Below are 27,632 nucleotides of genomic sequence, written 5' to 3' on the forward strand. Positions count from 1 at the left end.
GCAGCAAGCAGCAAAGCCAAAGAACATCAGAGCTTCCTTTACTTGGTTACCATCCAAAAAGCCTTTCACAGTCTTCAATGGTTATCTTTTTTCTAGAGCAGTCTAGTTTAAAAACCTTACAGTAACAGTTCTCTTTATCCCAAGCTACATTTAACTCCTCAGTGACTAGCACAAGAGCCATTTCAGAAGAGATCCCTGAAAGATTAAATAATAATGATAATAATAATAATAATAATAATAATAATAATAAAATATTTTATGGCAGGGAGAGGATGCACTAAATGTTACTTTTAGTAATACCACCAGTGTGTAATTCAGAGGTCAAAGCATTTCACAGCCCATCTCCTCCCTTTTCTGTTTTAAACATATTATTGATGCTTTCAGATGTTCTGTCTTCTTGAACACATAAATAAGGGATAAACCACTGCACAGCCACCCACGCCTACATACTATAAGAGATAGAAAAGGTCTGTTCCAGTAAACTGCGTACAATGCTGCATTCAGGACCCCCAAATCAGATTTTTCATTCAAAAAAAATCAGATATTAGAACACAAATGACTATTCAGCAGCTACTACTGACTTCGAGTAAGGCTATCTCTGTTCTTATGCTGGAAGATTAATGCAACTCAAACACAAGAGTAGGAAGGGATTGGAGGGGGATTGAAATAAGAAAAATCAAAGCTTACTTCGAAATTTTCAGAACAGACATTTAACATTAGGACCTCTTCCATGGGAGTGAGGAATTCAGAATGTCCCTATAACCAAATCTGTGATCTATGCTATAAGAAAATCTTCTATTATTTTGTTATAAAAGTATCTCAAGTTCCTTCTAAGTCCATTTTTCCAGACTCTGTTTTTCACTAGTTGACTTGTCCCAGCACCTGTTCTCACCAGCAAGGAACACCAGAGATTAAGGCTACCTTCAATTATGTGAAGCTATGAAACACTTAACTGCCTTTCCAGTTAACGTATTTGATATGAGCCCTTCAGTTAAAAGCTGAGCTGACATTTTAAAAATTAGACTAATCACAAACTCCTTAAACAAACATGGAAATGCAGGTAAATGCAGAACATGTTACATGACTACCCTGATAGTACTTAATAGAAACTGAACAGAAAGATAGACACTTAACAGATAGAAACTTAAAAGTCAGTAAAGTTTTTTTTTATTTCTTTTCCTTGTAAGCATGAAAAATTAAAATTTAGAGAGAAAAATTATCTTACCTTTGTACAAATAACTTCTGAGCAAGATGGTCTCTACCTTCTTTCTTATTCCCTGTATGACAGGTCTTTATGTCACTGCCTTGCCTGAAAAAAATAACATACAACCTGAAATATTTATAGATGCCAGTAACTATATTCACTGTTAGACTACAACAAATACATCAGATATGTCTTGATACAGCTGCAATGTTAAGTGGAATGGTAGTTTAATAGGAACTGATTTATACATGTTGGGTTGGAAAAAGATTAAGAAACATTAGGGGGAAAAAAAAAAAGCAGCTCCTTGGGTTTCAAATTCATGTTTTACATTTAGCTCTCCAAAATAACATAGCCAGTCACATCAAAACAGACCACCCATTGAGTCATCCAGGTTTGCAGTATCATCAGTGAAAAATAGTCAGTGCTTCACAAAGCTTGAGCAAGCCTAACCTAACCTAACCACATCTTTCTAACACTCAGTAACCCAGCGTAAGGCACACTGGGTAGCTCCATCTCCTCAGGACTAAACACTTCAGTGGTCTTTGGGATATAGATGCCCAAAGCTTGTAAAAAGACATCTGCTGGAAAAGGTCATAGCAGGTGACAGCAAGCCTCTACTGTGGGAAAAGCCTTTGGTCACAGCACTTTCCCAGAGACACATGTGGGATTACAGTCAATTTGTAATCTGTCTGAGATCCCATTTTCTACAATAATATCCTAAATTCTATTTGAGGGATGGGACAAACAGCCTCCTTCCTCTACCCAGCACCCACCCCCTCATATTAAAAGCACAAGACAGAGGAAACAGTGGGAGAGGTTTTGTTTTGAATTCAACTGCTACCTTCTTCATTTATTCACAGCAATTCTGCACCCAGACCCTTTCTTCTCTTACTCTTTGTTACTTTAACCCGTTTTAAACACATCAGTCTTTGTTAAGAAGGTTGCTTATTTTTCCACGGTAATGCATATGTGGAGTTCAACTTTCAAGTGAGTAAGCTTCAAGTAAGATCATGAATTGTGAGAGCAAGCTTCAGAAAGTTTCAACTGAGGATTCCCCTTTCATCTTTACAGTGCACATTGCTCATCTGCAACGTCAGTTATGCTTGCCACTATATGCAGCCCTTATTTCAGTGGACTAATGGTGAAGTGAAACTAATAGCAACAGATTAGCACCACTGCAGCACCCGTTATTTCATGTGCTGTACAATAAAGTATATACATTTTATTGTCATAAAGTTCACTGTTTACTCCTAACTGCAGATTAGCACTGTTTGGTTGGGTAAAACAGGAGATACTGCAAAATCTCAGTTTACAACGGTGATACTGTAGGACTGGTTTAATTTGCCATCAAATTGATAAAGCAATTACACAATTTATTTCAGTATCCTTTTAAAAGCCTTTTTACTGTTAAATTGGTCTACTGATTGGCAAAACCCCAACTGTTGGCTAGAACCCCCCTGTAGCTGTTACTTTCACTAACAACCAGCACTTCTCATAAATTGCTCATGATCAGGCTCTTTCAAATCAACTTGCTGCTCTTACATAATAAAGCACTGGAAATAATACATTATCTTGATAACTTTTGAAGTTTGGCACACATAATTCATTTCACTGGGGTGAAGCTTACTCAGGTAATTCACTTTAGTGCCTTCATCTTTATTCAGACACTCAAATCCTTTCCAACCCCGCACCTCTATATTCAGCTGGAACAGCTGCCTGCAACCAACAGGACCTTGACGAGCCACAGTCAACACAGAACTTGCATTCAGAGCTGCTACATGCATGCAATTCTTAATTGACCAAAACACTTGAATATGACATTGATCGCACAAATTCTGTATAAAGGTAACGTCTACATCTAGCCTGCCATGGACTGAACCTGGTGGTTCAGTCCACTAACTCACTGTCTCCAAGACAAGATCAGAGCACACTTTAGGGAACACTTCAGCCCAAGGGACCCTTCCCAAGGGCAGTACGGGTAAGGCTACGTAAGTTTTGATTCTCCACTCCCGACAGTCCTGCAGTTCTCCCATGGAAGACAATGCATCCTCTGTTACACACTCCACCTGCCTCCTTGTCACATGCTGGAGGACACACCACAGACTATTAAGCTGCAAAATCATAACTTTGATGGGCTGCAACACAGGTCTCACTATTTCAGATACTCTGAACTTAAAACAGTAGCTGCATATTAGGACTGCAGGAACACTGCTGTACTCAGATGAAACTCAAGTTACAGCCAGTCTATTTTATGAGAGATTAATTTTCTAAAACATTAAAATGCAGACGCAGAGAAGCCTCTGCCAACCACCATAACTTGATGACAGGAATTTGTCTGTGTCTTGCTGTTATTACCAGTAAAGAACAGCTGTAGCCTCAAGGGCTATGCTTAGAAGTCAGGCATGCTCTTAAACCCAGGGATGGCTTGTGTAAAACCTCACATACAGCAGAAAACCATAGCTCTATTGACAGTGCAGGTAATCTTTTCCAGACTTCTAACACTCATTAAAAGAAAAGGGAAAACCTCATCACTCTATCCCCCTTACTCTTTTGAAGTAAATATGGTCATTTAACAGTATATATGGTTTGGTAAGTACTATAATGACTTACAATTTTCCATGGTTTATTGGTAGGAAAGAAACTACTACAGCCAAACTAATTCCAATTTCTGAGTAAGAAATGGTAACAATATCAGTCTCTTTAGATGCTCAGACTACACACATGCTGCTCCAAAAATAAATATTTGCTATAGCTCTTCTTGACATCTGCAGCTTTAACTTATTTACAGTCTATGACCAGATTCTTTTGCTGTGACATCATTTATTTTCTCTGATAGTCTCTTAGAAGGGAGCTTAACAAAAGCGTGAAACCAAGGAAATCATACCCATGAGAAGTTCTGTAAAACACATGCAGAAGAGCACCTGAGCATCCAAAAAACATCTCGGGTGAATGAAGAAGTAGAGAAGCATTCTCAGATTGTTTCTTTTGCTGTCTGACAGCTGACATAAAAGTTTGCATTTTTATTCAAATGTTAAGTGCATGAAGAGGAATTATTCTGAATTACTTGGTGGCATGATCTTACAACAACAGGTAAAGTCTCATATACTTCATACTAGCCATAAACCCCTCATGTCCAGACATGTAAATTAATAATCAGATGTCTGGCTTCCAAAGTGAGAGAAGTGTTTGTACCCATACAGGAAAATCACAAGTGAATGGATAGTATGATTTACTTTTTTTAATAGATCAAAAAAATGTTTTAGAATTAGATGTATTTTGAATCATGTAATTTGCTTGACCACTAGCATATTGCAGAAATGTACAGCACACTTCTTACTTTCCCAAACATTATTCTGTATATTTAGTAACTTAAAAATTTGTGAAAGAACTAAAATTTACACAGTATTTTTGCTTTACAAACTTCTCTGCTAATAGTGTTGATAGACTTCAGGGGAGTAAAATTTAGAACGAAAAATCCATAGATTTTAATAACTGTCTATGCAAAAAGTCCAAATACAAAGAATTCAAAATTCAAATATTCCATTTTTATTTTATAATCTGATTGGCCAAATGGTTTTATAGACAATGTTTTCAAAAAACTCATTAAAAGGTTAAGGCACTTTAATGTTTTTAATGTAACCTTAAAAAACCCCACAGTAGAACAGGACAATATACAGCTTCCCCCCAAAATTAGTAACGTATCTATATGCATAGATACGTATAATTCAGTTTTCTTTTACTTTACCACATAAAGTTATTTAATAGTAAGTATTTTCAGGGGACCTGGAAACGAATATTTGCTTTGCAACATATAGAACTCATTTAGTGTATTTAAGCAGAGTCTTATGCAATCCAGTACTTCAGAGCGCCATTATTCACCCCTTATGTCATTTCTTCTTTCAGAACTAAAGAGTAATGAGGAGACCTCAGACAAGGAGAAACAATCACCCTGTTGGTTGATGAGGGTAGTGATCCATCTTTTTGTCATATCTATCTTATTTCTGGTAGTGCTGAACCCCAGGTGATTCTGACAGAGTAATAATGGGAAAAAATATCCTGGAAAATACCCTGGAAAAACACCAAGACCAAATTATTTGGGGTTTCATTTTTCATACACATATCCTCATGAAAACATTTCCTTGACAAGTAGTCCAGTTACATTAACATCCCTATGAACAATACCTTAATTTTTCACATATTATAATAAACAAAAGAGAATACAAGTTTCATCTGATCTTTAACATGTGAAGTCATGCACTTCCTCCATGCATACAAATTATAACTGCACTGATATTAGTTCCTACACTGTTAGCCAAAGTTATATTTTTCAGTAAGCTGCATAAAATAGGTTTATTCTCCTCTTAAACTACATTTCCTAATGTTCCTTCATTCCAATAAATCAAACTAAGATACAGAAACCTCAGCTATGTAAGTGGTTGAAAAGAATCAAAATAGAAAAGGAAAATCATCAATTACCTTGCACATATAGCTATATAGTCCTCTTTCCTTTTTGATGAAGGATGGGGGTTTTTTATCCCTTTCTTTTTGTTAATGAAAGGTAAGAATTTGCACCATGCTCCTCTTCATGTTGTAATCTTGACAAAACTCTGCTGTTAAGCCCTGCTGTTGCTGGACTGTGTGCAGAAGCACGTACAAGAGCAGCCCGTTGCTTTGTCCCCGACCCTCCCAAGCTTCTCTGTGATCAGCACAGGCTTTGTAGCCATACAATAGGGGTTAAACATTTCCCTGTATTTATTTAAAAGCAGAGCTAAATCTGCTTAGCTGCAGGAACCTTTTAGTAAAATGATGCTCACTCTGTAAGGGTATTTCTCCTTTTTTTTTTTAGAGTAAATAACTTTTATAATAAAAGGAACTATATATTTATATATCTTGATATAAAAAGAAAAAAAAAATAATTCATTTTCATTATACACAGTGCATAAACAATGCAGTCACTAAAACCCACAAGGATTTTTATCCAGACCTTGCCTTATCCACAGTTTCCCCCTAAGTAATGACTTGTGACTTGCCTCTTAACTTGGAGCTCTAATTTGATTTTTTTCCTTTATGTCAGTCTACCTGATGACTTGCCAGTGGGGCAATCCTCTGGTATCCATTGACACCGTCCAATAGGCAGATCATTGCAAAAGCTACTATTTGCACCAACTGGTGAGATTCCAGCACAACCCCCCCAAATTTAAACACACTGAGAAACAAATGAAAACATTTTAGAAGAGTTGAATGTACTTGTCCTCAGTACTAAGGCCACTGATTTCACATCCCACATGAACCTCTGGACCACTTTCACTTTCTAAGGAACTACCCTGATGCGACACTGGTACAGAACAGTGGCTTTTTTCCAACTCCTAAACAAAACAAAAACAGTATTTAAAACTTCTAATTTCTGTTCTGCACAAATCCAGATGGTTTTGTTTTGTTTTAAGTCCAGTTAGAAGATTTCTAGCTTTAGGAGTTCTGCATCTTTTTATAGGTAGCAGTAAGAATTCTGTCAACATTTATTAGCACAAGCATTAGTTCAGAACAATAAAAACATCTTCTCCTTTGAAACCTACTCTGTTCTCAAGGCTTATTAGAGCAAAGCTTTTCTTTACACAAAAGCACAATTTCTTCTTAAGAATCTACTTCAAAGCGGACTACCAGTGAGGTTCAGTAATGACTGCATCCACCTGACCTCTTAAACTTGCCGAAATAGACCAGAGCATCCTAACTGAGCTCTCACTTCACATATGTACTGTGCTTACAGAGCTGCAAAGGACTTAGCCAAGAAGGCTAAAAACCTTATAAAAATAGAAGTTACAAATACAGGTGATTTATTTTTGATGTGAAGATTTATCAGCAAATAATAATGTATTGATCACGCAAACCCTCTGCCATTCAAAGTTATTGCTCTTTAATTGCATATTTACAGCTGTATATTCTATTGACAACAGCTAACATGAAAATGTAAGTAAGAAGCTACTTACCATGACACAAATGTGGCACAATATTTATTATTTGTATTTAGTAAGACTTAATTCCCATAAAAGCTCAATTCTTAAAATCACTATTTTTATGGTTTCGATCATTCCTTCCAAAATGAAGTCCCAGATGGAAAAGGCAATTTTGCCAGTACAGTCACTCAACTATTTGCTCCCCTCTGCCTTTGACAGCATATCAGATTAAAAAAAAATAGCTAAAAATATAACTGATTGAAAAGGGGGGGTTGTGTTTAAATGGGTTTAAGCAGAAATTGTTCTCTGACTTTTAGAGCTGAATGATGGAGGGCAGGGCTCATTTTGCATCTGATTGACCAAGCCTAATCAGAATTATTTCTACACACTGCTCCACTACAGCTGTTGATCCATTAAATACTAAATGCTTCAGAGGCCCGTTCCCCTTCAGCTTCCCACTGTGACTCCTACTTTTCAGCCAGTAGCTACTCAGTGGGTTACTCAAAACATTCAAAAAATGGAGGTGCTCTATTTAATGGACAGCTCAAAACCCATAGCAAAATCTGTCACTTGACTGTCAGGACAGCAGCTATCATAACAAACCAGACTCTTTGTGATGGAGACTTAAAAAGAAGCCTTTGAATTAGTTCTCTTACCTCCCAACACATTCTTATTAGGAGGTTTTCAGTCACAGCAGATATTTTTATTTCCACATAAACAATCATGTCTGCCTTTGAAAACGTTCACTGACATACACATTTTTTTTGTGATCATAATATTACCCGTGGCATCTTGTTTTACATCTTATTACCATTTGAGCCTCAGGAAATCTTTAAACTAACATAACCATTAGGAATATCTTACTGCACAATTTACATATTAACAAAACTACTTTTTAGCCTATTGAACTGTTGAAGCTGAAAATAACTGTGATGTGCACATACAGTGCACGATTCCCTACTTTGAGATCTGCTCAAGAAAAGACTAAACACAGATTCTGAAAAGTACCAGCAATTGCCTGAGGATACTGATTACTCGCCCATCTCTTTTTCCCCATGAACTTTTGGCTTTATTCTCTGAATTTCCTCAACTCTTTCTAGACATATGATAACAGGAGAAGCCACAAACCATTCATGCTCTTTAAGGTCAAAGTAATACTCCCATCAAAATGTGGCTAGCTACTCAGCTGAGATTTTCAAGCAGCTCAACAGCTAGCCTTGTCATAGAGTTTAACCCCAGATGTTGGCCCCAGACTATAGAAGGTGGGAGTAGGCAAACAGGTGTAGGATCTCTAACTGTAGAAAGACAGCGTGCTTCACAGCTACCCAGGGAAAGGATACATAAAGACGCAAGATAAAAGGTGCTCCTGCAGTTAGGTCAGTGCAGTGAAAAACATAAGTTTCACAATTGTAGTATTGTAATAAAATGGGCTGGTTGTTTCATCTGTTATTTTGGAAGATATTTTAAAAGCTTCATATGCCTAACAATTACACCTGAAATCACATAAATATTATTCCTTCTAAAGACTTAACTGTTGAAAGGTATTCTTGGGTGTATCATTACCTCCGTCAAGTATTCTTGTCCACCTGTTGAGGCTGTTACTTCACTTTGATGATCACACAAGGACCAAGAGTAGGCATGCTGGAGTGGTTTTATTGTCACTACTACTACTGTCTCTTTGTTTGAAAAGACAGTGAAAATATTTTACTCCCTATATGGGACTACACAGAATGCGCAGCCTTGATTTAGCTTTGTTCTTTGCATGTGTTTTGATAGTTATCAAGTGATAACTATAGTTACATATCATTATTTCTCACATTTTTCCACATGCAAACTGATTTTTTTTTATTTATTTTCCAGCTTCAGTTTCCCTTACTTCACCAGTAAAGTTTTCTGCAATCATAATTCAGTGTGTAGAAGCAAAAGCCACATAGTTTCCAATTTCTTTATGAAGAATCCCTTTAGGATTAGGGAGTCTGAAAAGACTTCAAACCTTAGATGACATTCAAAAACATAGCTTCATGGTCATATTAAAATAGATGACTGTTCACCTGTATGTCCTCCTCCCAGTGAGTCATTCCAAATATTTGGGTTGGGAGGTGAATTTTAAAGAGTACCTAGCGAGTTAAGTGCTGTTATGAAGTTAAAATTGTGAAGATGATGATACTCTGAGGATTTGAAAGTTTATTTATTTTAAACCTTCATCATAAGCACTTCTGGTTTTAGCTGTTGCCACTGAAACTTCATGGACTGCTTCCTCCTCAGTAATTATTGCTTCCTTTTGTTTTTTTCCGAGAAACATACATAAGGATGTTGTACACCAAAACATACACAGTTATTCCTTAGTAGTAACAAATAGCTTATGGTAGGCAAAGTAGCTTAAGTAATTTTAAACCAGACCTGAAAAACCTATAATTTTTTGTTCCAAAATCACTGTAGCACATATGTCCTTATTACCATTCCTAGACTTCTCTGTCTTCTTTCTACACTTTCTTGATGTTCTTTGTACCAGCCAAAGCTGGCTATCTGCCAGATACAGAAAATCACTTCTCAGACACTTTGGGGATGTAGACTTACACTGGTTCACTTTCTCTGAATGTCTTACAGGGAGGAACTTAGTTCCCACATGTAAGACACATAAGCTGTTTATCACACAAAGAAGTTGTCAAGGAGAGTGAGGTTTCCCAGAAGTGACTCCAACAAGGCAGAATGAGAACAGCCCTCTTCAAATAACTCGTTTCATTCTCTTTATTATTTTACTAGCTATAGCACATACAGCTTAGTATTGCCATCAATTCAAGTACATGAGCTTTCTTTCTACTTTAATGTTACTTTTTGATGAGGATGTTCCATAAGACTCACAGCATTAACTTTAATTATACTAAGAATTCCTCAATTACTTTTCTGCATTGTTTTTCATAAAGGAACAAATGCTTTGCTATTTCTCTTTGTACACAATGAGTGTCCTTGACTGTTGGATGCCTAAAGCAGTTTAAACACATGTGTCACAGAGTCGCTGTGTAAGTTAGACAAATGTACACTTGCTAACCTCAGGATGAGGCAATTTATCAACAGCTAGAAAACCAATTGCAGCTTCAGGAACAAAGCGGATTTGCTGATGCTGCACTGCCTGTAGACAATTAGGGAAGAAGTTACTGTAACTAAACCCCTCCTAAACACATCCAGTGCATAGCCTAAATAAATTTACATCAACTGCACCCCAAATAAGTAAATACATAAATTGGACAGAATCAAGCCTCAGGGGAGAAATGGAAGAAGATAAAAGGAAGAAGATGACAGCTACAAAGGGAGGTTAGAATCTTGATTCTGGTAACAAACCAAACCCAAACAAACAAGAAACCAACCAATCAAAAACAAACAAACACACAAAATCCCAAACCCAGCCAAACAAATAAAACCACCAGCCATCTATACAAGCAAACAAAAAAAAACCCAAAACACAGAATCACGATTCTGGCATACGCAGGCTTCAATCCATGCTCAAGGAGAGGTGAAAAAAAAGTGCATAAAAATACAGTGAGTCTTCTTTGGATGTAGAAATCTTTTTGGGGTGTTTCAGCTGCCCAACAATTTTCTTTTCCTTGGTAAAGCACAAGCTGTTTGAACTTCTGCCTGTGACAGAAGTCATGCACCTATATATATATATATATATATATATATATACACACATACACACTATACCCGAGGCTGCACTGGAGGTTCTAGTTGGGACACAGCTTCATTCCACTCCTGGTGTTCCTTTGTTCAACCTTATCTGCCATCACACCTAGAAGAACCCAAATTCATCTGTGTCTTAAACTTTACTTGAAGGCTCTCTAGCTGTTCTACTCTAACAGTTCGAAAAAATTAGCAGCTCCCTGCTAGTCAGTACCTTGACTGACAACGTGAAACTAAGTTGAGCCACATGAAACTCCTAAAGGGCTGGCTTCAGTAGGTACAGACAGAGCATGCCTACAGCAGAAAAAGGACTGCGCTCCCCAAAGCTCTGACACAGCTGTGATTTTCTTTAAAATGGCAGCACTTTCTCCTTTACACATAGCAGGACTGTGTAAAGGAGAAAGTCTGCAGCATTTTGCCCTCATGATACAGCTTCTGGAGAGAGAGAGAGAAAAGATACTCTCTTCCCCCTACAGATCACATCTGAGGAACATGCTCAAGAAAAAAAATAGACTCTTGCTTCTACCTCTTTGTCCTTCCTGTCCAAAGATCTTGAAACGTGATGAATAAGGATCTTCCTTGGAGATAAAAGATGTGGGCTTGTATCTACTTTGAAAGAAGGTATACTTTATTTTAAGCCTTTCCTCCAGCAAGTGTTGCAATGTCATGGCTGTTTGTTGGAAAAGGCACAAATCTGTAATAACTTTCATAGTATGTTTCAAACATAAGAGCTTCGCCCAAAATAAAAAAACAAACCTAGCAGTCAGCAGTAAAGCAGAGTCTGAATAGAAAAATGGTTGGAGGCACCTCCTGGTTCCCCTTTCTCCTATCACTACAGTCCCTACTGAATAGTCCATTCCCAGCATCCCTATAGGCCCCCTTCAGACAATGGGAGGCTGCTATGAGGTCTCCACGCAGCCTTCTCTTCTCCAGGCTGAACAGCCCCAACTTTCTCAGCCTGTCTTCATACGGGAGGTGCTCCAGTCCCCTGATCATCCTCGTGGCCCTCCTCTGGACTTGTTCCAGCAGTTCCATATCCTTTATATGTTGAGGACACCAGAGCTGCACACAATACTCCAAGTGAGGTCTCACAAGAGCAGAGTAGAGGGGCAGGATCACCTCCTTGGACCTGCTGGTCACGCTCCTTTTGATGCAGCCCAGGATACGCTTGGCTTTCTGGGCTGCGAGCGCACACTGAAGCCGGCTCATGTTCATTTTCTCATCGACCAGCACCCCTGAGTCCTTCTCTGCAGGGCCGCTCTGAATCTCTTCTCTGCCCAGCCTGTAGCTGTGCCTGGGATTGCTCCGACCCAGGTGTAGGACCTTGCACTTGGCATGGTTGAACTTCATAAAGCTGGCATCAGCCCACCTCACGAGCGTGTCGAGGTCCCTCTGGATGGCATCCCTTCCCTCCAGCGTATCAACCGAACCACTCACCTTGGTGTCATCGGCAAACTTGCTGAGGGCGCACTCAATCCCACTGTCCATGTCACCGACAAAGATGTTGAACCAGACAGGTCCCAACACTGATCCCTGATGGACACCACTCATTACTGGTCTCCAGCCGGACATTGAGCCATTGACCACAACTCTTTGCATGTGGCCATCCAGCCAGCTCTTTATCCACTGAGTGGTCCATCTATCAAATTGATGTCTCTCCAATTTAGAGACAAGGATGTTGTGTGGGACAGTTTCTAACACAAATGCCAAGACTTGGGTGGTGTGGTCACAGCATTTGCCAGTGAAGACTGAGGCAAAGAAGTTATTAAGAACCTCAGCCTTCTCCAAATCCAGGGTAGCCAGTTCTCCTGATAGCTTCAGTAGAGGACCCATTTTGCCCCTGGCCTGTCTTTCATTTGCAATATAACCATAGAATCTTTTCCTGTCATCTTTCACATCCCTAGCCAAGTTTAATTCTAACTGGGCCTTAGCCTTCCTAACCTTGTCCCTAGCTTCCTGGGCAACATCCTGTATCATCACCTCTGCAACAACAGAAAATGGGAACTATTTGTTTTTTCTTTACAGTTAAACTATATGGCTATAGAGGTGAACTGAACAATGAAATCACACGCTCAGGAGACAGTTTCAGCAAGAAAATACAGTATGCAAATACTAGCAGTGAAGGAAAAGAGTACTGAGAAGGACGTGTACAAAAAGACTGAAAGGGAGGGTATGATTTCTGTAGAGATAAGCTCATTATTAATATATTTTAATATGCAATTTTTATTAAATTAACATCAGAGTCATTATAGCCAAATTCCCACACATGCATGTTTTGATTTGGATGCACTGGGTGATTTTGCCTTTCTGTACAGTAAGAGATGAGATATTCACAAACACACAGAAATGGGCTTTATCACTGCTTATAACCCCCATAGAAGTTGTGTGCTTGATAGCACTTACTTTCCTTACTTCACAAATTTATCAAATTATGTCCTATTAGCTTTAAAATAATTATAAAATAAAAGCCTAGAAGTCTCTGTAAGAACCTGACCTTTGCGGAAGCCTGTTTTGCTGGTATCAAACAGTCTGATGAGCAGCACCTCTCTTCTTTCCTAGCAGCTCAAGAAGAAAGGTGTTTGGAATAGTTTCTGGCTGGAATTGCCAACTATTCAGTTCAGTTATTTACTATTTGCTTTCTGTACAGCAAATCTGTTTGGATCAGCCTCAGCTAGAACTGCTCCAGGGACAGAGCTGGAGCAATTGGAAAAACTGCACAGCCGTGACTCTGTGATACCAACAGGTACAGTTGGATTAATTCCTGAGGCCAGATAGTCCCCCTGCAAAAACAGTGTCCTCCTTTCATTAGGACCATGACATGTCTAAAGGTATTATTGAGGGGGACTCCGAGGAGGAATATAGTTTACATATAATTTCTGTATTTAAACAGAATCCATTTTAAGCACTTTTTGCTTACCAAATTGCATACCATATGTAGAACTGTAAAATAGCTACCTGTTCCTACAAACTCAGTGGAGGCCTTCATCCCTTGGACAGGTTTTATTTGTACAAGAATCTGTAGTGCTGGATTCCAAATGGCTGTGGCCAGGAAACCAATGTGTTTCAAGCAGGTGGCTGAGGTACCACAAATGTACTGTGCTCCCCTCCAAAAGGGCAGATAACACATGTATGTAACAAATGCAGCCTCAGGGCTCAAAGTTTGATGAGTTTACAACATATATAGTAACCCAATGTGATCTTAGAAAGCAGTGGGTTTGATTGCCTTTGAGGGACTTCTAGGCACATGACAACTTTTTATTCCTGTTTTATTCAGGATACTAGTAGCAGTCACTATTTTGTCACACAAAGAACATCATGGTGTAGAAGGGATCTGTGAATACCCTTTTAAAGCTGTTAACATCTACTCATCACATGGTCTCCTAATTTACTTTTCAAGCTGTACTGAGCAACTCTCTATATTAACAAAGCCCCAATTCCAGTAAGTTACACTTGTCCTTCTTCCCAACCTTCACATCTTTCTTTAACTTCATTATTTACTGGAAAAGTCAGTTTTGGAAATTTAATCACAGCTATTTATTTCTGTTATACTATTATGGTCTGTGGATATCAATATACATCATTCACTTTACCTGAAAACATAACCTGGTTGACAGAGATGTTACTTCATTATCAGACCAGAAATATTTTGTTCATGAGCTGTGATGGGTGAAATCCCATCTTACTGGATTCTCCTAAACTTATTCGGAAACTACCATAGAAAATACAGCCTATTACAAACAATGAATTAGCAAAAAAAAAAATCTGAAAACGTGGTTTTTGATCTTAAATAAAACATTCAAGTAGGCCACCCCTTGACTTTAATAATTCTTCAAAGCTTTTCGTAATTTTTTTTCTACAAATATAGAAACAAAGTTCTATTTTTTACTTTACTAAGCTTTAGAGTTTTTTTTGTTTGCAGATACACTTAAACCTAAAACTAACCAATTGAAATATAATTTTAGCAACTATTACTGTTCTTTAAAGAAAAAGAAAAGGTTATGAAGAACATAAAAGCAATAAATACTTAAAAGATTATAATGTACAAGCAAAAACTGGGGAATTGAATACATGCTACAGTAATCCAGTAAATAAAATCAAAAGCATATTTCATTCTAATGTTGCTGTGTAACTGTTTTCCAAGTGCAAATCAGATTAACATTTTTATGCTGTTGCCACGGTGTTGTAGTCTGTCTAGGATAATCCATCAGCACAGACAGTGTTGGTATGCACGCACAGCTCTCCCTTATCAGAAAAACAATAGCATTCAGGCAAGGACCACCAGTAGCAAACAATTTTTAAAACATACTTTTACTCTCAAAATGTGACAAACAGCAAAAGGTTTAGTGTATGCTACTGAAAAAGGCAAATCCAATATGGGAATGGACATTCAAACAGGCTAAAGGAAGAAAAATAACTAAGACAGTGTGAGAAAAAAAATACCCACTCCAGGTTCCTTAAAAGGATATTTAGGTATGTATTAATTGAGGTTAACATCAAGTGCTACCAGCTCCCTTTGAAGCACTGAGCTAGCTTTTAAGACACAGCAACTTAAAGCTGTGGTGTTATTAACGTTATTTTGACTCTAAACACTGACAAGATATCTGATTTATGAATATTAAAAAAAATAATTAAAGAATATCTGAACATTTTTGAGATAGAGATTCAAGTTTAAAGCATGCAGCAGAAGACTTTTAGCTTCTAGTTCCTGAAGACATTTGAGGAATTGTGCCTTCACAACAGTTACAACACTACCAACTCAATGAAGATATTTGCATTTGAAAAAAAAAAAAAAAAGTCAAAATCATTTTTTTTAAAGATATTTCATAAAATAATGATGGCTTTTGATAATTTAATAGTGTCGTTCTGGTTTTCTGTTTAAACTGTACAAGAAGTAGCACACTGAAACCTCACACTGAGGGCAGTTCTATTAAAACATCACACACTCTTCTGCCAGCCTTACATAAATGTACCCAGGTAATTGATGCTGAACTTGGATTAACTTTGATGTCACCTAACAGCAGAGTAACAGGATCTATCAGTTGAAAAAAAGTTAATGTTCCCTAATCCCTGCTATGTTAATATATGGAAGTTGTGAGATTCAGATGTACAAAGACAAAGTCCAAGTTCATTTATTTGGAAAATGAAAATCTAAAAGAATCTTTTTAATATAGCTTTAAATACAAGACTATTTTACGGAGCATTCTGCAAGCTTCAAACCAGCACTTAACATAGCACACTTAAATGGCAGCCTTTATTTTACACATCCTATTGAGAGCTGAAGTGGCTCAGGGCTACAGAGCAGCAGCAGATTTTACACTCTAGTACGACAACTGTACAAGCTTCAAAAGACAAAAAACAGAGGTGATGACAAGATCACGTTAACAGATCCTTCACCCTGTTCTGCATAGGCCTACCAGACTTATCTAGCTCTGCTTTCTATCTCCCCCTCGCTCTGCAGCTAGCAGGCCTCTGCAGCCACTTGCCAATATATCAGCAGTGGCCAGAATCGCCAGGTATAGGTCATGCACCTTTTTTAGCAAACACTGTGATGTACCTGTTTTAGGAGTGCTTTCTGCTAAGCATATCTGGCAGTCTAAATCAGCCTCCCACTCAAATATATTCTGCTGTATTCACAGAAATCACTGCAGAGTACCTGTTTCCCTTTTTTACATGTCAGAAGCAAGCAACAAATCCATCTGGACTTAGGCAGCTACTTCAGGCATCTGGGTATTGAAACACTGGAAAAAGAACTGGACTGACTGATAACAAGACAGTCTGCAGTGCTGTCTGGGTAAAATGACAGTAAGATATTTTTATTTTGCACGACGTCCATGTATCAATAACACCTGTCAAAGCTACAGGGCATCAAATTAATTTTCACCACCTATGGTGAACATGAGCAATCCACAAAAACCACCTGGCTTCTCTAACAAGCAGTAAAACTTAAGATAGCAAAGAAAAAAAAACCCTGCATTTCTTCCTTTGCAATGACTAGGGATTGCTTTTGCCTCAAGAGGAATGGCAAGGAATGCCACCACCACCAAACTTTCACTAGAGATAATTCTGATCTTGGCTACAAGGTTGGAAATCCCAACATGTTTTTGTGAGTTGGCAGGTGATTAAAGCTGCCAAGCTCTGTGCTCTCCCAAAAGGCAGCAGGAACTGGGGTTTTGTGTGCTGCAAACCCCCACTGACTGGCAGGAAAAGGGCTGACAGAGCATCCGCCAGCACCACAATGACGGCGCTGTCACTAAGCCTGGAAGCTGGGTGTTCAACAATGCTGAAAACACTAACTCCGGGAGACAAGAGTGAGAAAGAGACCCATAAGACTATCAGGAGGTATCTGAAAATAGAGGAGTCAAGTCATCCCTGCTTGACGTGATTGAGAATTTAGTCCTAGGGAACGGGGGAGTTTTTGCAAAGCGTCTCTCCAGAAGATTTTGATATTTAACACTCTGGGAGTGCCTTTCAGTTCCTTCTACGTGCGCTTCCCCCACCACCCAAATCCATATACATTTCATAACATATGGCAGGATGAACTGTTATCTTGAAGTTGATCTCTATAACCATATCAATAATTAAGCTTTCCAGCAGCAATTTCATCCCCACCCCTTATGTAAGCAGAAGATTACATCAACTTCAGCATGCCTTATCATGTAATGATTGTAATGCACATGTATTATGAGACTAAAGCTCTATCGCACTTGCAAATTTATTCTAATGCTTCTATTAAGTGCTTTATTTCAGAGGTTTTCAGATTTCTTTCAACAGAAGCTTCATACCAGATTTCTCAGAGAAATTTTTGGAGATAGAAATTCTATCAGATGGCATTATTATAAATAATGACACAGCTTAAAAGCAGAGTTGGGAACTTGAGGTCTGACAAGTCATCTAAACACTGACCTTAGATCTGAACAAGTGATCTGAAAAGAAGAAACTTCAAAAGTGAACTTCTTTTTGCCAAGCAACAGTGTAAAAAGACAACTTATGCTTTTGGGGTGGATTACGCAGCAGTAGGAAGATGACCCCAAAATAGTTGGGTCAGCCTTTGAAGCTGTGTAATGGGTACTGTTCAGAAGCACATCTCAGCTTGGATGAACTTTTTGTACATCTGTGTCCTATCTCTTCTTACACTGCTGCACCTTAATCTTGTCTCACATTCCCTGCTAATCAAGCTTCAGCTTGTCCAGTTCCTTAGGGTTTCTCCTGGTATCTCATCTCTTCCCAGCTCCTACTGTTAGCTATTCCACTCATCTTTTCTGTCCATGTGCATAAACAAGTTTCCAATACTCCAGGTAAACACTTTTCCCCCCATCCCCCAACTAATCTCTTTGCCAATTCAGTCACATTGAACACATACGTACTGCTCACAAAAAAAAAAGGTGTATGCAGGAGCTGAAGCATGGAGCTGCTCGACCATCCATACGTGTGGTGAGCTTTCTAAAATACCACTTCACTTGGGGGCTTCTGGCAATGCACAGCATTCATAAGACAGCATTACTTCTGTGTCATTCAACAGTGCTCCAGCACCATTTAGGCAGCTCCGCTCACACCTATGCTCTTATGTTCCCCAGGGCACACAATATACATAACCAAGGCCATAATACAAAAAGAGAATATCCTGCTCAGCTGCAGCAGAGTCCTGACATTATACCAGACACTTAGATTTAAGGCACAGCTTTACCATGTAGGACTTGGACAAGACACAGCACCAAATGCCACACAGTGTGGAAGTGGCCAGCCTACAAGAGGATGCAGCCCTTAACAGAGCTGAGTCAGCCACTTCACCCCCACTGCCTTCCAGGCAAGAAATCCCTTCTTGCCTAGCAATTCCTAGTCCCTGTTTCATCAGCTCCCCAGCTCCTCACAGGCTCTGGGCCTATCCACTCACCTCTTGCCGACTCTCTTTGCTCTTCTATCATTCCAGCCATTCATCTCTCTAAATTACTGACAAGCAATCCTATTAACCAAAGGGAAAACTCCCTTTCCCCCTAAACCACGAAGTTCTTTTGCCAAGCCCCAGATGTGGCCAACCCCTGATACTCCTGTAATTACATAGAAAGCCTTTCACACTTGCAGGTGTGATCTGGGATGCACATGTCTGTAGATAAAGTATTTGTTACAGCTTATGTGTTGCTACTGGAAATGGACAAACTGACATTTAGTGAAGGTTCTTTAACTTAGCCAGTGATAAGCAAATAGTCACAAAAAGGGCAAAATACTGATCTTTGCTATAACGGCAAAGGTTTCAAATTAAAAATGTCTTTTTTCCTACTCTCTCATCATCTTCAGAAGTGACTGAATTACTTTTGCTAAAGTTTTGCAAACAAATTTAGCTCGCATCAAACATCAGTGTCAAACAGCTTTAAAAACACACTAACAATCCCTTCCTTAATAATAAAGGGTGAGACACGATCAACCATTCCAAATTATTTTTATTTCATGCAACTTGATATCACTGTGCCCATGTGAATCAAAATAACTCAAAATAGGAATGAACATATACCAAAAGCTAATCTCCAGGTTTGAACTGAGCTCCAATTTTAGCTCAGCATTGTGTAACTGTTTCTTCAGGTATAATTTTCTTTCAAGCTTTTAAGTATTAAAGATTGAAAGTTGTTCTCAACTACTTTTGAAATCCACTGGAGGAAAGACTGCATCCAGAACACAGCACAAAGCTTACTCAGATGGCTCAGCAGCGTCTGCTCTGCTCAGGGCAATACTTCACTTTCGGCTCAGTGCTTACACATTCTTAGGAGCCTACTTTGGATTCAGGACTGAAGCAAGCATCAAGCAGCATATTATCCTTTATTATATACATATGTCTTCCACTAAAACAACTGGGGAAGCAGCTGAGATCCTTAGAGCCCGAACTGAGAAGCTGCCAATTTCATCCCAAGGTCCAGGCAGCTCACACTGCAAGGTGCAGACCCTTGTGAAAGGCTCAGAGCCAGAAAACAACCGTGAGCAGCTAAAGGAGATCTCCTTTCCTGTCTGTAACAGAACAGCGTCAGTAAGAAGAGCTTTGAATTTAAAAGCAGAACACTGGAAGTAAAATTAGCTCAAAGCACTGGATCGTGACTTGACATCTAATCACTGCACCATCCTACATGATTCACCAAATTGAGAACTCCTGAACGGCTGACCTTCACAAAAGCAAACTGCCACCACATACCCACAGTATGATATTTTAAGGATAAGGAACTCTGCAATACACGCTCTTCAACACAACCATACAAGTCAGACTGTTGTGCACATGCTGTGTCCGCTCATTTTAATAATTAGAAACAAAAGTATAGGATCCTTTCACTTATGCAATAAACCTTTAAAAAAGGCACTTAAATATTTGACGGTTTAAGCATGGTGGGTGGAGATCTGTATTTTAAATAATGTTGCTAGATTCCCACACCCCACCCCAGCTCAAGAGGAAGTCCCCACGTGAGGGCTAAGAACCCACTCCAGATAAAGAAGCATCTCAATCCAAACAAGAACTATTTTTCCGTTTTAAAAAATTAACCATATAAAAGAGAACACTAGGGGACCAGGTGCTTTAAAACGGATGCCTCACCTTTCCTATAGAGCATATATATATGGATAGTTTTTTACTTGAAGAAGCCAAAGCCCTAAAACTAAAAGCCCTGTGTGGAAGGACAAGACACAGTGACTCAAGTGATTTGCAGTGACTCAGTGACTCAAGTTCTCTCATTCAGATGCCTAAGAGTTTGAAAAGTCACATATCCAGTCCTGCACAGACTCTCCTGTTTTCTTGATTTATTTTGTTTTTTAATCCTTCTGCCAGCTTGCTTTCTTTGCAAAGATACTTTTCTGTACTCGTTCATGGACCACACTGTCACCAACTCCTTATGTAAAGAGCTGGATTCAAACCAAGTGACTGGGGGAAGAAGGTTTTCCAGGGATTTTGAGTAATTCATACAAAGTGAACTGCTGTATGGGCAAATATATCCCACATAATGCATTCTTATAATGAATTGTTTAATCAATGTAATAAGCACATGGGATCCAAATACTCTTAGCTGAGGTTTTTAAGTCATTTTTTTCTAGCTCTCAAATATCGCTGAGATACTAAACTTCTAAATGCACAAACAGTATATATAAAGTAAGCATCTGATCATATGTATTTCTGAAACAGCTGCCAATGACTGTCTTTTCTGCTCCATGAAGAGATATTATGTAGACTTCTAGTGCATTACAAAAAATTAGTGATTTGTTCTATGGTGATGAAAGTCACACTGTGGACAACTGAAAAATAATAAGGAAGAGACCCCTCAAAATTAATGGAATTAACAGAATAAAGCCCTGTAGATCTCAAATCCCATCATTAGACAGATAATCTGACAAAGTCTCCTAAAATATTTATTAAATACTGAAATCAGTCAACATTTTGGCACTTGTTATTACCTATTCAAAAAGTGATGTTGGAGTGAGACCAGGGAAGGGCTATGAAGATGATCAAAGGGCTGGAGCACCTACTCTATGGGCAGGCTGAGAGAGTTGGACTTGTTCAGCATGGAGAAGAGAAGGCTCCAGAGAGACATTATAGCACCCTTCCAGTGCCTAAAGGGGAACTACAAAAAATCTGGAGACAGGCTTTTCACAAGGGCATGTAGTGACAGGGCATGGGGGAATGGCTTGAAACAGAGAGGGGAGATCTAGATTAGATATTAGGGAAAAATTCTTCACTGTGAAGGTGGGGAGGCACTGGCACGGGTGGCCCAGAAAAGTTGTAAATGCTGATAGTGTTCAAGGCCAGGCTGGACAGGGCTTTGAGCAACCTCACCTAGTGGAACGTGTCCCTGCCTGTGGCAGAGGGGATGCCAGATGATCTTTAAGGTCCCTTCCAGTCCAAACCATTCTATGATTTTATGAAGACCCATCATCCTGTCTGGCTTCACAAATTATCTGCTGACAAAGATAGTTACTTTAAGAGTCTTGAATAACTAGAAACTACAAAACCATTTATTTATTGATATTTAAACAACCAAACTGAAAAGCAATACGGAAATGTGGAGGACAACAGTAATCTCCTTTCGAAATTGCAGTTTTAGCACATGATGCTTGTTTGAGTAAAAGCTTTTGTCAAGTATGAGTAGTTTGAACAGGAGGATGGTCTTTAAGTAAAAAAATTGAAAAAAAAAAAAAAATCCCTACTACATCACAGCTTGCATTTTTTACTTTTCTGCATTATCATATTTTAGTGACATTTGAAAAATATTGGTACCACCCAGTGTAAATCCATCCCATGAAAAAATGTGCAAAACCAAACTATTTTTTCCAGTAAAAACTCTGCAAGTATTCTGTGTAAAAAGGAACCTGGGTATGCTTCTCCTTACACCTTGGCTGAATTCTTTTCACTCTGCTCAAAAAATAAATCTATGGGTCCAGTGCTAGAAGGCAACACAGCTTCAAAGCTCCTTAAGAGGTCTTCTGGGGAAATTCACATATGTTTGTCAAACAGCATCTGACAAGTGACTAGATATCACTGATTGCTAGAAAGTATAAACAATTAAAATTCTGTTGCAGGCAGAAAGAATGTAACTGAAGACACAGATAGCTAACAAGGAAAAAGAAGTCTTCCAAAGCAAGACATGCTAGCAGGGCACAGACAGACAAATCAAATTTAACAGCTATTAAATCAATAGAAAATTATGCCAGGAAAGCTTAGAATTTTTAGTACACCACATTGTCACAAGTAGTGATTAGCTGAGAATCATTATCTGAACTGGAAGTTATTGTTATCGCTCTCCACACTAGAAAAATGCTCAAACCAACTCTCAGATGCTAGGTGCTTTTCTTCCCTTTGTTGTGGGTGGGGAAAATACAGCATTTTACATGACATCACTTACCAGACTACAGCAAGAAAAAAAATGTACTTGGGCTCCAATAGTGATGCAAGTCTATTGAAATCCTGCCTCTTAAAAATACCAACCTTTATATTCAGGTTTCACTAAGACAGGCACTAAAGATGTTCCCAAAGCTGTATTTATGCCTTGCATCATCTGTCTGGCAATACACAAAAGTCTTTCCAAGGTCTTTTTTGTTAGAGCCAGGAAGTTAAATGAGGCAATACTCTTACCAAGAGAAGTCAAAGCTGAAACAAACTGAAAAGAACCGTCTCAAGCTGCTTTAAAACTTTAAATGAAAGGTAGAATAACAAATTATTTCACATTCTTACAACAGTACTTGTACTTGCAAAATGTTTCTCTACACTCTGAAATTAAACTTAGAAAACCCTCACTTGAAATTCTCCCGTTTCAGTACTCTATGAATCGCCCCACATGAACCCTTGCTCTTTACAGCCCACTCACTGCCATCCTCAGGATTACAAAGGACGCTCCAACAAAGAGGGATCACCCACTGCTCTCTATAAATCATCTTGAACCTCATTGATTATTTTAACAAAGGTAGTTCATATACACATGCATCTTTGGCTGTCTGGCACAGAGGACAAGAAGAATCTGAAACAATAACAATGTTATGCCCTAGAATTCAATACAGGACAATAATGACAAGTGTAATAGGCTGAAAACAACAAAGTTATTTAGCTTTCCCTAACAAGTAGCATATGAAATGCAGCAGAGGAAAAGACAAAACAAAAAGTGTATTTATTGGATCATAATTGCTTACTGAAGAAATGAGGATGCCTATCAAGCACACTAATCATGTCCCAAAACGCTGACATTGTATGGAAGCATAGCAAGATACTTATCTTGATTTATGAGACATTAAGCAGGAGAGAAACATGAAAGGAAGCCATAAGAATCCCTGCTGAGCCTGACACCCAAGTTCTGCTTTCCATGTCTTTCCATATTCCAGTGAACATGACATGCAAGTTTTACATTTCTGTAAGGCAAAAAAGACCCACCCTGAAACACCACACCTTTTTTCCTCTTAATTTAAGAGTATCACACTGTTTGACTTTCAACTACAGATGTATATTGTGAAGTTTTCTACCGTATGTTCCAAACACTTTTCCAAACAAGCCTTTCCTTCTTGGAGCTTTTAGCTTCTAAGACCTGGTAGCTTAAACAAAAACAAAAAAAATAAAATTACATTGCAACTATTGCTCTTAAAGCTAAATAGAATGGGTAAATCTAGACAAACTTATTCTTCAGTTTGAACTGAAAAGTTGCAAAAAGGAACTGGGTTTTCCCTCTCTCGCTATTTCATCTACGCAAATATGCAACCAAGCATTTAACCAGAACTTCTAACTTGACTGAAATGTAAAACCCTTAACTCTCAAGATCATTCCAGAGAAAAAGCTTCTGTCCTAGATTTCAGGTAACTACTTCCCTAGGAGGGATGATTCTTCCTACTTCTCGTACCTAGTGAAGTTATCATCTTAGTTTGAGTTGGTTTTGGACAATGGCAGGCAGTTATCTGGGATCCAAACATGCTGGAGACTGCAATTACCTTGTGCATATTAATACCACCCCATCCCTGGTTCAACACCCACTTCTGCCTGACAGAGCAGAACCCATCCTTTTCCATACCCAAGCCACGAGTGTAAGCCATAGAAGCCACTACTCTCAAGAGTGTTTTCAATTGCTTTTGCTGCAGCTGGGTCACTGCATGCTTTAGCACACTTTAGTACATTAGTACAGAAGGTGTCAGATACTCCTCCTTAGGGCATTCAGCAGGTCCAGAAGGTGTCATTTATTCCTGCCCAGGACTTTGAACTAGGCTAAGATACTTGTCCTGAAGGAGAGACCACACAGTTTAGCCCCCAAGTCATTTCTATCAAACTACTACCAACAGTAAAGACACAAAACCAGACCAGGGTTCACAACTGGAAACCTCACTATGCCCATCCTCTGCTCCCTCACTAGAGAAGCTTCCTTCTCTCGTAAGATGTACTTTTGTCAGACTTTCTTCTGTTCTCTTACCTCCTATTTCTTATCCTCCACCCCCGTTCATTACAAGCTAGCTGCACTCACCATTGTTCTTAACGTTAAAACTGAGGCAGTGTTCAGCTTCAGACTGCCTTAAGTAACTACTTTATCTCTGACCGTGTCTCCATAGACAGCACAACACAGTGTAGCTTGACCCGAAGAAGCTCAGGTGTTAGAAACCTCCATCTCCAGGGCAATGTGGGACCACAAGTTGGCTCCCACAGTGACAGCAAAGATGAGCTGGCCTTTTCTGAGGTCTGTGCTGCTGCTCCCAGTATTAAAGGCAGCATCGCGCAGGTGTGCTCATCATCATTACAGCCATGTAAAAGCAGCTCTGTATGAAAATTTGAGTATAACCAGCTTTTCAGATACCCCATGAGGAACAGCATGCCTACTCAGGTTCTCTGTGCTGGCCTTGAGCAAGTAAATCCTGCCAGGCTGGGGGAGGCTGAAAGCAATCAGACTACGTCTCTGAACCACATGCTGGAATCTCAGGCTGCTTACTGGAAACAGTTTAGATGCAGGCAGCACCCTAAACTTCAGAAGAACTTCTTAGCTTGCACAGCTAATGCACAAATGCATAAGGCTGACTTGGATCTAATACTGAACCTAAGCCAAACTCCTCCTGCACCTGCCAAGGACTGCAGAGCAGAAACATCCCATTTGAAGACAGCAGGAGAAAGCTCAAGCCGAGGCAGGACCAGTGCTGAGCCGTGAATGGGAATCCTTTGTGCTGCCACAGTCTCCCCAGCCTAGCTCATCCAGCCTTACAACTCGTATGGGCATTTCAACCTTTCCGTTGTCTGTGCTAGGGGAGAGTGATTGCACCAGCACACAACAGTAACAAGAGTAGATTGAAATCAATGGCGCAGAGGCTGACAAGATCAGAAGGGAAGGCCTGTGAGGAGTCAGAGAGCGCAGCCTTCGGAGCCACGGGCTCTGCTGGGGCACAGAGGGGGAAGCAGGGTTGAACATATCAGAGAACCTATGCCAATTTCTCTCCCCAAATGGAAGTATGGTTTTCAATACCTGAAAGTATTTCTTTTAATACCTTGAACCTAGTGTAAAAAGTTTTTAGTAGCTGGAGGACTTCACAGTCACTGGGGCAGATTTCAGAACGCACAAGTGCTTCCATGCACATGGTCACCTATTTGGGCACATGCAAAGAAGGAAAACACTTGACCCCTCTAGGAGCACTTTGCTATGGATCTTACAAACAAAAATGCCAAGGTGTGCAAGGTCCTCAGGAAGTAGCAAACTCTCGTCATTATGGAGTGTTAAGGTTTTACCATACAAGAACAGACAGATGATTTAGTTTTACATTGTGAATTTCTCAGTAAAATACTAGAAAGCAGTAAAATTATTTCCCAATTCCTAGGTGAAAACTTTCTACTTTTTTTTTTTCTAGATTAATGATTAATTAAATAAAAAGCTTAAAAATAACCATTTAGTTTTATTTGAAACACAGTATTGAAAGAGCAAAATTGAGTCTCACTAAAATTAAGCCTCAATTAATATGCCATGAAAGCTTATGGCAATATGTTCATAAGTCACTGTACTACCTTCTTAGTCTGAATCGTCATCACCATTGGGGATAGCAGATTTCCACATGAAACACAGAGCCAGAACAAAATTGGTAAAGTATATATTGATAATCAAATATTTTCAGTACCAAACTGAAATAAATTTTCTGGAGAAGTGAATGGTGAGTAAATTCCCACTGAGTATGGATAACAATATGAAATTTAACACAAGCACATCCGTAAATGTAAAAGCAAGTTCTCAGTGTTTCAAAATCCAGTGGTTTGGTTTTGTAATTATTAATTTTAGTATAGATTATGGTGAATATTAAATGGAAGTTATGCACTAGACTTAAGACACAAATCTACAACAAAACCTGTAACAATAAGTGACTTAGTGCACCGGATCTCACTTATGCTCTCTCCATGGACATCCACCATCAGACCCCAGACACTGTGATAGTAGGACTTTTGGTCTGATTCAGTATGCTGGCTCTTACCACACCAATGGAAACAGGACTAAATTTGGGGTGTAGGCGTGTCTGCTCCTGCAGAAAACCTTTTGCAGAGAAATTTACCATCACGTTCTTCACACTTAGACTGGTAAATTAGTACTAACCTAGTGTTACTATAAATTACTTGGTCTAAAAAGCTCACTTTAACTGAAAAAAAAACCCAAAACCGAACCAAACCAAACAACCCACAAACAAATAAACATAAATAGTCCAGTCAACAGAAACCAATGAAGACAGGTAAATATCTCACACCAGGAAGTGAACGGAAAAGGGCTTATTTGCTTGCTAGCCTCATGGTGTTAACAAAAACAGGGGGTTCATGTTCTCCATCTGAAGCCTGTGTGGCTCATTGCCCATCTCAGACTCACAGGACCCCTGCAGCCCAACACCACAGGCCAAGTCACATCTGGGTAGGTCAAACAGAGGGAATGGGACCCTGCATAGTCACAGAACATGCAAGGCCTTGAGGAGTTTATAGTCCACAGTACACCCCAACAACTGCTCATGGATGGCAAATTAGGGCTGTTTGATAAAATGCATTCTGTCAGACCTAAATTCATGATGTAGCAGAAAATATAAGTAAGAACCCATGGAGAATGGGAAAGTAGTAAAGGGGAAGGGCCACAAGCCTGCTTTCTCAGGCAGAACCAAAAGAAAATGTAATTTCCTCATGCCTGAACTTGTTCATCCCCAGGCAGCACAGCCCCAGTTCCTCTCTGTTGACAGACGCTTCCGAGACAGAGTTCCACACCTATCCCCACCTTACGCATTTATGTTTTTTTAGGAGCTAAATAGTATCATAAATTAACCCTGATCAATGAACACAGAAGCCCATTTCAGTCAATCACCATAAA

At 39.1% G+C, this 27,632-nt stretch overlaps 1 protein-coding gene across 4 annotated transcripts in view; it reads right to left on the bottom strand.

Moving 5' to 3' along the window:
• The window catches only part of NRCAM (neuronal cell adhesion molecule), a 158,555-nt gene that overhangs the window by 104,252 nt on the left and 26,671 nt on the right, over positions 1-27,632 (bottom strand). For all 4 annotated transcript variants that reach the window (XM_065693259.1, XM_065693352.1, XM_065693184.1 and 1 more), the window contains exon 2: positions 1,226-1,309. The gene's annotated coding sequence lies outside the window, so the exon portion shown is untranslated. The remainder of the gene's footprint in view (positions 1-1,225; positions 1,310-27,632) is intronic.

The sequence above is a fragment of the Lathamus discolor genome, chromosome 1, assembly GCF_037157495.1.
Source record: "Lathamus discolor isolate bLatDis1 chromosome 1, bLatDis1.hap1, whole genome shotgun sequence".
Classification (NCBI taxonomy): domain Eukaryota; kingdom Metazoa; phylum Chordata; class Aves; order Psittaciformes; family Psittacidae; genus Lathamus; species Lathamus discolor.